The sequence below is a fragment of the Apodemus sylvaticus genome, chromosome 4 (genome assembly GCF_947179515.1).
Source record: "Apodemus sylvaticus chromosome 4, mApoSyl1.1, whole genome shotgun sequence".
NCBI classification, from domain to species: domain Eukaryota; kingdom Metazoa; phylum Chordata; class Mammalia; order Rodentia; family Muridae; genus Apodemus; species Apodemus sylvaticus.
The window spans coordinates 70790412-70802989 of NC_067475.1; the positions used below are offsets into that span (position 1 = coordinate 70790412).

Consider the following 12578-nt stretch of genomic DNA (forward strand, 5'->3'; position numbering starts at 1 on the left):
ACAGAGATTAACACCCAGACATTATGCAGAGAGAGACAGAGACATTGGAGAGACAGAGACAGAGAAAGATCTTCATACACACAACTGTAAATGAGATGTTTCCCTTAAATCCATGCCCTCATAGTTCAGAGAGCCCTAAGGAAGACGATCAGAAGCAGGGAGGGAGACACAGGGAATGGAGGTTCTCAGGAAGACAACGCCCTTTGAATCCCCTTTAACTCAAAGACACTGAGGCAGCAGTCCCATGGCCTCCATGGATCTGTACCAGCTGTCCTTTTCTGATGACAGACAGAAATGTAGAGGATCCATGTGGGAAAGGACGTGGGAAAGAACAAGAAGAATTGAGGGAAACACTACTCACTCAGATTATACAGTATTAATAAAGAATTCATGCTTAATTAAAGAAGGAGGAGGAGGAGCAGATGCCTGGGGAGAAAATATAGTAGTTTTCCAAAACTTTCAGAATGAGATAAGAAGTGTTTCTAATTAGAGCTCCTCTGGTTATGTTTTAGTGCAATGCCATTAGGGACATTAAATTCAGTGGTAACCAAATATCAGGAAGAGAGAATAAAATAAAATACATAAATGTACCCTTTTTGCTCATATTCTTGGTGTCTTAGTCAGGGTTTCTATTCCTGCACAAACATTATGACCAAGAAGCAAGTTTGGAAGGAAAGGGTTTATTCAGCTTACGCTGCTGCATTGCTGTTCATCACAAAAGGAAGTCAGGGCTGGAACTCAAACAGGTCAGGAAGTAGGAGCTGATGCAGAGGCCATGAATAGATGTTCCTTACTGGCTTGCTCCCCCTGGCTTGCTCAGCCTGCTCTCTTATTGAACCCAAGAATACCAGCCCAGTGGTGGTACCACCCACAAGGGGCCCTCCCCACTTGATCACTAATTGAGAAAATGCCCCACAGCTGGATCTCATGGAGGCACTTCCCCAACTGAAGCTCCTTTCTCTGTGATAACTCCAGTCTGTGTCAAGTTGACACACAAAACCAGCCAGTACACTTGGCTGGTTCTTCCAATTCTGAGAAAAACCTTATCTACCTCCTGTGGATCTCTATTGCCTCAATCAATGTTTTAGAAAAATGGCTTACTTCATGTTTAGAGTGTTGTTTCTGCATGCCTATCTGCATGTGTGCTACCCACAGAATCCAGAGGAGGGCACTAGATCCCATGAAACTGACAGCTAGACTTTTGTGAGTTGCCCATTGCTACTAGGAATGAAACCTGGTTCTATTGACTGGCAGCCAGAGCACCAAGTGCTCAGTCATCTCCTCAGGCCCTGTCCCATTTGATTCTGATTACACACCTGTGGTTGTCCTCAGCATGAGGTCGAGTTGAAGGGAAACTTGACAAGTGAATTCTGAGGAATCTGGGATACAGAGCTAACAGAACACAATCTCTTCTTTCAGGTTCATCCTCTCAGCATCAGTCTTTGGAATGAGGAATTCAGCCTCTGTCCCTATAGTTTCTCCATCTTCCCACACAGTTGTGTCCACACCATTCCCTGACTATTACTAATATTGAGAAGTTTGGGAGTCCATGAAAATATTTTATTGTCTCCTCTATTGGAAATTTTTGCAGGTTTTTGTATCTGCTGACTAGCTCTATCTTGTGTTATTGGAATTAAGAAAAAATACCATTCTGGCATAATAAATTACATTATACTGTGTAATTTAAAACCATGGAATTTATTCCTACAGTGTGAAGGTCAGGAAGGATCAACACATGCATTTCTTCATAAATGATACCTGCTCTAGGGATATAATGGTAGAAGAGCCAATTGGCAAGGACCTCCTCACTTCCTTTATACTCTTTTACTCTTTATATGGTAGAAGCTCGACAGTCAAGGCAGGCCTCAAAGCCATGGTTAAGCAGGACTTTCTCAATCTCCAAATCCTTGCTCGATCAGAAACATGTTGGGATTCCTGGATTGAATTTTTGTATGAGAGTACTTTCCTATACCTAAGGATTAGCATATCACAAAATCACCTTACAGAGGCCCTGCTTTTCTTTCTTTTTTATTGAAAATGAGTTTTCCACACAAAATATTCAGATTACAATTTGCCTTTCCCCATCTCCTTCCAGTCCCTCCCCATCTCACTACTCACTGTACTGCTCAGGTCTCACTCCTTCCAGTTAGATGACAAGCAGAAAAACAAAACCAGGATGAAAAACAAAGAAAACACACATGAAACTTACATGCACTTACACACAAATGCATAAAGTCAATAAAACACAAAATCATGAACCAAAACATAAAAGCAAAAGTGTAGAAAAATGACTAAACAAAGCATATGAGAGAAATTAAAAAGTACAATTCAGCATTTGTGTAGGCCATCAACTCCTTGAGAGTTGGCCTACTCTTAAATATTCTTTGTATAACCAGAGTAAATCTGCTGGAAAAATAATTTTTCATTTCCAGGCAGTTATGAGTTAGAGAGAACATCTCACTCAGGGATAGGAGATAGTATAAAATTCCCCGATTCAGCTCCGGCACCTCCGCTAGACCCATGCAGAGACATATGTCTACCCTCATGTTAATACAAATAACAATATTTGACTTCTTCCTTTCTAATTTGTATACCCTTGATATGCTTCAGTGGTCTTATTGCTCAAAGACATCAAGTGCCCTATTTAATAGGTATATATACAGAGGAGACCACCTTACCTTGTCTGGATTTTAGTGGAATTTTTCAAGTTTCTCTCCATTTAAGTTGATGTTGGTTGGCTATGGGCTTCTCTAAACTGCCTTTTTTATATTCAGTTACATCCCTGTCTCTTGGGACTTTTGTCAAGAAGGATGTTGGATTTTGTCAAAGGCTTTTTCTGCATCTAATGTGATGATTGTGAGGCTGCTGTCTCTCAGTTTGTTCACCTGGTAGATTGAAGATCTAGTGCAGAAGTTCCTGTGCCAGCTGTACCAGCTACTCCTATACCAAGCAAGGTGGAGAACACCACAACAGGTGCAGCAACCCTTTTCACCTGGTGACCTACAGAGTCTAATTCATTGGGAATGCTTTCCCCTGTGTGGGAGGTTATTGGGGTAACTACTGTGCCAGGATACAAATATCAGATGATACATTTACAACTAGGGAATGTCTGCAAGGGGTAAGTCCTGATGCACAAGCCCACCTATCATCCTCTGGAAGCAAGAGGCACTCATATTCTTAATTGGTAGGAGTTACAATGAAATTGCAGAGATGTGAACGTTCTGAGGATAACTGATTCCCAATACAGAGGCTTTCTTCTGTTACTGAAGGGTGAGCTTACCTCTCTCTGAATGCTGCCATGTACACTGAGTACTTTCTGTAGTCTGTGAATAGTTTCCAGGGAGAGCTGTTCTATCATAGTAGGTGGGCTAGGCATTTAAGCATAACCAACAGTCCTATGTCAAATCAGGACAGGAGGAGTCAATCATCTGGAACAAGCTTTCATAAATGCAGGGGTCATGATTGTGGAGTGGGTTGTTGAGACAGGAAGCGAGTAAACTTAGTGACACTTATGTTAGGGTAGGTGTGGTCATAGGCAGAGGCTAGGGCCTGAAGTCCAGCCTTGCAAGGACTTTATTGGGCCCAATAGCCAGCCAGAACCTGTCTAACAACTTGTTGGATAGAGAAGAGAGTATTTCTATTGCTTACCCTGGAATCTGTATGCATACGTAACTCCTTTTTTTGTACATGCTCTACATCCCCAAATATAGCCTGAATCCCATCCAGTGGCCTGTTTTCTTCTTTCAGTGAAGCTGAGTGTCAGGTGGCTATAAGGTGAATATGCATGAGAGAAGCGTGAAGGTTTTTCTTCTTTTTTTCTTTTCTTTCATTGGATATTTTCTTTACTTACATTTCAAATGTTATCCACTTTCCAGTCTCCCCTCTGAAAACCCCCTATTCCATTCCCCTCCCCCTACCTCTATGAGAGTGCTCCCCTACCCATGCACCTACTCCTGCCTTCCTGACCAGGCATTCCCCTCTACTGGAGCATAAAACCCCCACAAGACCAAGAGCCACTTCTCCCAATGATTTCCAACAAGGCCATTCTAAGCTACATATGCAGCCAGAGCCATGGGTCCCTCCATTTGTATTCTTTTGTTGGTAGCCCAACTAGCTTGATGAAATCAGATTTTAGTGAGAGTCCCAGTAGAACCTGTGCTTTCATAACCCCACTGTGCACAGTAGTAGTCCGAAGCTCCTTCACAGACTCTCTGATGGACCTGATGCTCTGGGTGCATGTAAAAATATTGTTTTGACAGGTATTTTCTCACAGAGGGGTCTAACTGGTGATACAACAAATCTTCCAGGTCAAACTATAAAAATGGGAAGCAAGTTTCAGGTGGGGGCCATGTGGCTGGCCTGATGGATGAGATAGTTTAGTCAAGGTTAACAATTATCCAAGTGAACATAAGAGCCTGATGAAGACGGTCTGTGATGGTTGTAAGATGTCAGCATAAAGGGAGCAGAATTAGGAATATTGAAGTAACAACTTCAGCAGATCAGCTGAGCGTGGCATGACTTTCCATTGTTCTAGTGCTAATTCCTTGGGAACTTCCTCTCACTCCAGGCAGGCTGAACATGGGAGCAGTGTATCCATGCCTGGATTCTATTCACTTTAACAGCTGAACAGCTATAGGAAGATGGGTGAGAAGGTCTTGTGATCCACTTGTTTGGTGCTTTACAGGACAGAAAAAAAAAAACCACATCAAATTTCCCACTATAAATCTTGGAATAGGATTGGGGAAATAGTAAGTGGGAAAGCAAAGGACAAGTTTTAATTCTGCCCTTACCCTTCTGTTACCATGGAAAGAGTGACACTTGTGTTAGCAGGGGTGCAAGCTGTACTTAAAGCCTGGGGCAGAGCATAGAGTTGGGTAGGGAGGCTAGAAGGGAAAGATCTGTGGCATCCACAAGATATAAAAAGAATGGTCAGTGAAGATTCCCACAGGTGGTGCAGTACAGAGGTTAATTGAGATTGTGGAATTAGGTGTGGTAGAACTTTAGTACAAGAAGTTCTGTAAGAAGTCTAGCTGGTATGAAGGCAGGCATGGCCTGGAGCCATGCTTCTCAAACTGTGGCTCCCTCATCCTCTGTGGTGGAGTATTGACCATTTCATGGGGGTTGGATATCAGATATCCTCTATATCAGATCTTTATAGTATAATTCATACGGGAGCCACACTACAGTAATGAAGTAGCCAACAAGTTATTTAATGGTTCTGGTTGACCACAACAGGAAGAACGGTATTAAGGGGGCACAACACTGAGAAGATGAGAAACTACTGGCCTAGGGAATATGAATACATAATGAATAAATCTCTTTGAATGTTTTCAAAATTAATAAAAGATTTTTGCATGCTTTGACCAACAAACACTTCTCTCCCAGGAGGAGGAGACTTCCTCCACACTGGTCTAAACTTCTTAGTCATCATAAGAGCATGATGATGGAGCTTTTACCTAATCTGGTAATATAGTCTCCACGAATATCCACACCTGATCAGGGCTGATTGGACTATATGTGACTTCTCTGAACCTAAACATCTCTGGAATCCACAGACTGATTTCAAATGTTTTATTCATATTATATTTTATTGGGTTACGATTTTGTTTACAGAGTTGTTTGTGGCCATGAAGACCAGAGAAGGGCCTCAGATCCTCTGAATGACCAGTTACAGTTGGTTGAAAACTCTCCTGGGTGTGCTGGGAACTGAACCACAGTTCTCTGACAGAGCAGTAATTCCTTTTGCAGCTGAGTTCCCACAAACTGAACCTTTAAAAAGTCTTCATTGTCATTTAAGTCTCAGATAAATAAATATTCATGTTTGATATCTCCCTTTCTTTGGGCCCTGGTCATTTGTTCTGTTTGGATCAGTCCATACAGTTTCCCCCAATGAAATTCCTTTGGGCTGTGCTTATTTATGGTCAGCACCTAACTTGAATCCCAGTTTCCATCATGTCAGACAAAAACAAACAAGAACTTCAACAGGGCAGATATCATCTAGATTGTGTGAGACTCCTGTTCTGCCATTCACACCTGCAATTTTAACATAGTAGAGCTGTTTTAAATCCTGAGCCACCATGCTGCTTTCTTGAAGATGCAGTGTAAATGCTCCAGCAATACTGTACTCTAACCAGAAGTAATTGGTAACTATATTGGGTGCTGCCATTGGAAGACAGGTGATGGTCATATCTGACTAGCTCCTAAAATCTCTTTATGCCTTTGAGTGAGGGCTCAAAGAAAACATTCTGTGCAGAATCCAGGGAGTGGAAGGCTTCAGCCGCCAAATAGGGATGTGACTCCAACATTGCCTTCCACTATGAGTTCTCAGAGACTTCAGAGAAATGAAGTGCAATGAAATCCAGGGCCTGAGTCTTCAGCCACTGTGTGCTGTGGAGGTCAGCCAGGATGAGAGTGTCTGCAGCTTTCTCCACAGAGAGTATCCTGAAGAGGGCATCCTCACACATGACCTTCAAGTCCTCCAGGCCATACTTGTCAGCAGCTGCCAGCACACCAGTGGCCATGGAGTTGCTGTTGAGGTGTGGTGTTTTTCCCCTGAGTAGATGAAGTACATCATCTGGAAGACCTGAGGGTCCAGTCATGGATCTCAACAATGTTCTTTAGGCTCTCCTGCATTTCATGTTCAAACATGGCTCTGAAAACTGGAGAACAAGCTGCTAGGATGGCGTGGTGAGCCCTGAATACATGGCCACCTACCAATAGGGTTCAGTCTTTGAAGAGAGATTTCTCCCACAGCTTTGCTAGGTCATCTCTCAACATCTGTCTTGGCTCCTTGATTGCAGGTGTCATGATCTGTCCAGGCATGCAAAGATGGCTCCTATTATGCTCACCTTGCAGCAGAGGCTGAGCTGGTCTTCAGGGACAAGCCATTGCTGATGGGAGAGGAGGAAACCTAGAAGGATGAACTTTTTGAATCCCCACTTTTTGTATTGCTGAAAGCTTACGACATTGGGGTTCTTCATACTTTGGCATTTCTCTCCTTGGGAATTTATGATCCAGAATTTGAACTTTGCCCAAACTGGGCTCTCTGGACAGCTGAGCAACCCCAGGTAAACTGACAGGTAATCTTTGCTTTCTTCATCAACCCCGTTTGGGTGTACTCTCAAACACCATGCTATTTCTTCATTGGCCTCTAATGAGAACACTGGGCTTGAAATCCTTTTCTGAATTCCCCGCATGCAAAATGAGAAGTTGCTTATAGTCCACTCATAGCAGATTTTTTTTTTTACACTGATCTGTGTGGAGCCCCAGCTCTTTGTCTCCATGTCCCCTGACATTTCTGCTGGAGGTAGTTTGAAGGTTAATCTTGACCTGAGAGAACACCAGAGGTTATTTACTCTTCATCCTATTGAACACGATTATAGGTATACTTTGGATTTTAGTTTCAATTTCCCTAAGTTCTCTCTCTCTCTCTCTCTCTCTCTCTCTCTCTCTCTCTCTCTCTCTCTCTCTCTCTCCCTCTCTCTCTCTGTCTATCTCTCTGTCTCTCTCTCTCTCTCTCTCTCTCTCTCTCCCTCTCCGTCTCCCTCTCCGTCTCCCTTTTCCTCTCTCTCCCTCTCTCTCCCTCTCTCCCTCTCTTTTCCTCTCTCTCTCCCTTTCCCTTTACCTCCCTCTCTCTCCCTCTCTCTCCCTCTCTTTGCCTATCTCCCTACCCCTCTCCCTCTCCCTCCATCTCTCCCTCTTTCCCTCTTCCCCCCCTCTCTCTTTCCCCCAAACACTGGAATTTCTATGTGTGTGTATGTGTTTGAGTTTCGTGACTCTTAGGTCAGTGGCCACTAGTTGGGCTATTCTATCCACCTCTGGATAGGAAAGTCTGTAAAACTTTATATATTCTCATCTCAAGTGTGTTGTATTTTCAGGGTCCTATAGAGAATGTACAGAATGAATTCCTTTATGTAAATAGACAGAGAATATAGAAGAATAACATACAGGCTGAGGTCTAGCTAATATAACAATGACTACAGTCAGTATTTACTTATTCCACAAGGTGTGAAGTCTCAGGTGTTCTTCAGTATATACTGGAATTCTTAAGAAGAAGGGTCTAATGCCAGTGAAGGAATGGGCTTGCTATTTAGATGAGAGCAGGAAGCCAAAGAAAAAAGCTTCCTTCTTCTTTATGCTTATTGTGGGCCTCCAGTAGAAGGTGTGGCCTAGTTAAGGGAGTGTCTTCTAGTCTGAAGATCTGGATTAAAGGTGTGTGTTTTTCTGCCTCAAGACTCAGATTAAAGGTGTATGTTTTTCTCAGATTAAATGTGTATGTTTTTTCTGACAAGAAGAATCTGCATTTGAACTGAATCTACCTACTTCAACCTAAGAAAAAAAATTCGCAGGGCACTGGGGGCACACGCCTTTAATCCCAATATTTGGGAGGCAGAGGCAGGCAGATTTCTGAGTTCAAGGCCAGCCTTGTCTACAAAGTGAGTTCCAGGACAGCCATGGCTACACAGAGAAACACTGTCTTGAAAAAAAGCAAAAGAAAAAAATTTAAAAGGCATGCCTTCCACTTTAGTATGTCCACAAGTAGTGCAGACTAGAACAATAACCATCAACAATATACTTTGCTTACTAGGGACAATCTTGCATAAATAAAGAGATGATGTAAATCTCTGCACAGATACGATTTACCCATGCACTGGTCTTACAAATGCTATCATAAACATGATCAGGGAAGGGGTGCTTTCCTTAACTGCTCAGGAGTCTGAGTGTTCACAAAATGTAAAGCATGTGGAAGAGCTCCTGTATGGTGGGCAGGATCAGAGCCCCAAACCTCTGAAGATGGCTCTATTCTTTCCTGTGTTTTATTCCATTTACACTTTGTACTTCCCCTCAGGGTCTTCAGGGCCCCCTTACCTCCTTCCTCTGAAACTATCTGTTTTAGGCATCTCCTACATTCTTCTGATTTTTCCTTGACTGCCAACAGACTTTTTGATGGGTCTGGAGTCTGTTGCTTCTGGCCACTTAACTTTTTTCTCTTTTGTAGTCCTCTTTTATTAAATACTCTCTCTGCCACTATCACTAAATCTCTCAAACACCTTTCCCTAACCTCTAGACCCTCTGCAGGTTTTTTTAAATATGCTGCCTAATTAATAAAAGCTAGATCAAAAGCTGTCTTTGCTTCTGCTTTCTGTGGGGGTGTGTTTTAATTACAAATTCCACATTATTCATTGATACAATTTAGCTAACAAGAATAGTTATCCAGCATCAGAAACTTGAACACCAAAAACTAAGACTAGAGAACACAGATATTCCTGATGTATGGTCAGATTTTTGAAATTCAGACTCCATTTTTAAAAAATCTGTTCAAATTAATATCCTGGCACCTAGCATTAGTTTCCAAGATGCCCCTCAACAAAACCTGAGCCTAGCTTCACTCTCTAAGCCAATCTCTAATAAGACCAGCATCTTCAATTGGCACCCTCAACAAGACCAGGTTATTCCAACAACACACCTGCAACCCCAGATTACAAAACCACCACCTGCCTAATGACCATCAATGCAGAGGGGAACAGAAGTTAAGTTTATGTTAGCCAGGTGGTGGTGGAGCATGCCTTTAACCACAGCATTTGTGAGAAGGAGACAAGCAGATTTCTGAGTTCGAGGCCAGCCTGGTCTACAAACTGAGTTCCAGGACATCCAGGACTACACAGAGAAACCCTGTCTGGAGGAACAGGGAGAGAGAAGAAGGCTTATGGGGCTTGCAGGGAGTGGGGACCCAGAAAAGGGGAAATCATTTGAAATGTAAATAAAGAATACATCGAATAAAAAAGAAAGAAAGAAAAAAATAAGTGCCCAAAAGATCAACTCTGAAGCTAAAGTCAGAGGTGTCCTTCTGAAAATGATATTCAAGAGACAGAAGCAGAAGAACCTAAACTGAAGTGGTACCCTAGGATACACACTAGGGCTGTTCTGGGAAAATAAGTTTATTTTAATTGATGTCATTCTTCATAACTAAGTTAATATCTAAAACAAACACAAAAACATTAAATGAAAAAAAATGACACAGGTTGAGCTATTATTAAAAAAAAAAAAAAAAAAAAAAAAAAAAAAAAAAAAAACAGTTGAGCTATCTGTACCATGGAGCTGGGGATGCTCCACAGCCATCTGTGCACAGGTCCCACCAGAAGAGAGCTGGGCTCCCGGGAGTGCTGGCACAGGCTTACAGGCCCACAGGAAGTACAAGCTCCAGGTAGGAACACAGAAACAACAGAACCATGTAACACCAAAAATAACAAGATGGTGAAAGTCAAGCCCAAGAACCCTACCAACGAAAACCAAGGCTACTTAGCATCATCAGAAGCCAGTTCTCCCAGCACAGCAAGTTCTGGATAACCAAATATACCACAGATCAAGATTTGAATTTAAAATCACATTGCATGATGCTGATAGAGGACTTCAAGACCAACTCACTGATAAGTGGATATTAGCCTAGAAGCTCAGAATACCCAAAATACAATTCAAAGACCACATGAAGCTCAAGAAGAAAGAAGACCAAAGTGTTGCTACATTGATTCTTCTTAGAAGGGGTACAAAATACCCATGGGAAGAAATACAAAGTGTGGAGCAGAGAGTAAAAGAATGGATATCCATAGACTTCCCCACCTGTGGCAGGGGCATCCCATCTGCAGTTAACAAACCCAGACACTATTGTGGATGCCAATAAGTGCTTGCTGACAGGAGCCAGATATAACTCTCTTCTGAGAGGCTTTGCCAGTGCCTGACAAATACAGAGGGGGATGCACACACATCCCAACATTGAAATGAGCAAAGGGTTTCAATGGAGGAACTAGCTAAAGGACCCAAGGTGTTGAAAGTGTTTGCAACCCCATAGGATGAACAAAAATACGAACCAACCAGTAAGCCCAGAGTTCTCAGGGACTTAAGCACAAATGAGAGAGTACACATGGAAGAAACGATGACTCCAGACACATGGGTAACAGAGGACAGCCTGAACAGACATCAATGAGAGGAGAGACCCTTGGACCCTTGAAGGCTCATTGCCTCAGAGTACCCCTACCAGGTCAGGGAAGCTGGAGTGGGTGGGTTAGTGAGCAGAGGGAGGGGATGGGATAGAGGTTTTCAGAGGGGCATTGAGCAAAGAGGACATTTGAAATGTAAATAAAGAAGATATTTAAGTAAAATTGAAAAAAAATAATGGCAAAAAAGCCAGAACACAAAACCTGGGCTCACTCACTCTGCTGCAATCCACGCTGGAAGCCAATGTTTTGACATGGTTCACCTGACAATCTACTCCATCTACCAGCTTCTGGAGGTCATGGAGGAGCCACTCCTATGATGTTTCAGAAAGCAGAATCCTTGAACCAGAACATTGATTACTTGCAGTGAAAATTTGCATGTAATGCTGTTTGGGCAGAACACACACACACAGACACACATACGCTACTAATGCTATGTTTTCCATGCAGACAGGAGGCTAGCATGGCTGTCCTCTCAGAGGCTCTACCAACAGCTAACTGAAATGCAGTTACAGCTAAGCATTGGATTGTAGTAGGGGAACCCTATGGATGAGTTAGGCGAAGGATTAAAGGAAATAAAGGAGATGGCAACTCTAAAAAAAATGACCAGTATCACCTAATCTGGACTTTCAGGGGCCACCAGAGACTAAGCCACCAACCAGTGAGCATACATGAACTTGTCTGATGCCCCAAGAACAAATGAAGTACAGGCATACCTTGTCTGGCCTCAGTGGAAGAGGATGTGCCTAATCCTATAGAGACTTAATGCCCCAGGGAGGGGGAATGCATGGGGAGCACCCTCTCAGAGGCCAAGGAGATGGGGGAGGGCTGAAAAACTGTGAGGGGAGCACTGCAGTGAGGCAGAATTTCAGATGAAAATTAATAAAATAAAAATTGAAAAAAGGAGAATCCAGCCAGGCAGTGGTGCCACACACCTTTAATCCCAGCATTTGGGAGGCAGAGACAGGCAGATTTCAGAGTTTGAGGCCAGCCTGGTCTACAAAGTGAGTTCCAGGACAGCCAGGGCTACACAGAGAAACCCTGTCTCAAAAAACCAGATAAACACACACACACACACACACACACACACACACAGAGAGAGAGAGAGAGAGAGAGAGAGAGAGAGAGAGAGAGACAGAGACAGAGACAGAGACAGAGACAGAGAGACAGAGAGAGAGACAGAGAGACAGAGAGACAGAGAGAAACAGAAAGAGAAGCATTTAGGATATTCCAGAACCATTGTTCTAATTGGCTCTGAAGAAGGATTTCCTCGGAGGGAAGTACAAGACTACCACCGACCAAATTGGGAGGAGTGATCACAAGGTCTGTGCTTCTGATTGGAATAACACACAGGAAAGAAGAAAGCCATCTTCAGAGTTTTGGGGCTCTGATTCCTGACCACCATACAGGAGCTCTTCTACATGCCCTCCATTTGGTGAACACTCAGACTCTTGACCAGTTAAGGAAAACATCCCTTCCCTGATCAGGTTTATGGCAGAAATCAGTGTAAAAACCAGCACAGGAGTAAATAATAGCTTTGCAGATATTGACATGATACCTTCATTTATGGAAGTCTGAAGTATCAGT

General features: G+C 42.9%; 1 pseudogene; it reads right to left on the reverse strand.

Annotated features, from left to right (window-relative positions):
- Positions 1 to 6200: 6200 nt before the first annotated feature.
- On the reverse strand, positions 6201 to 7295 carry LOC127683621 (TD and POZ domain-containing protein 2-like; annotated as a pseudogene).
- Between the last annotated feature and the right edge of the window lie 5283 nt (positions 7296 to 12578).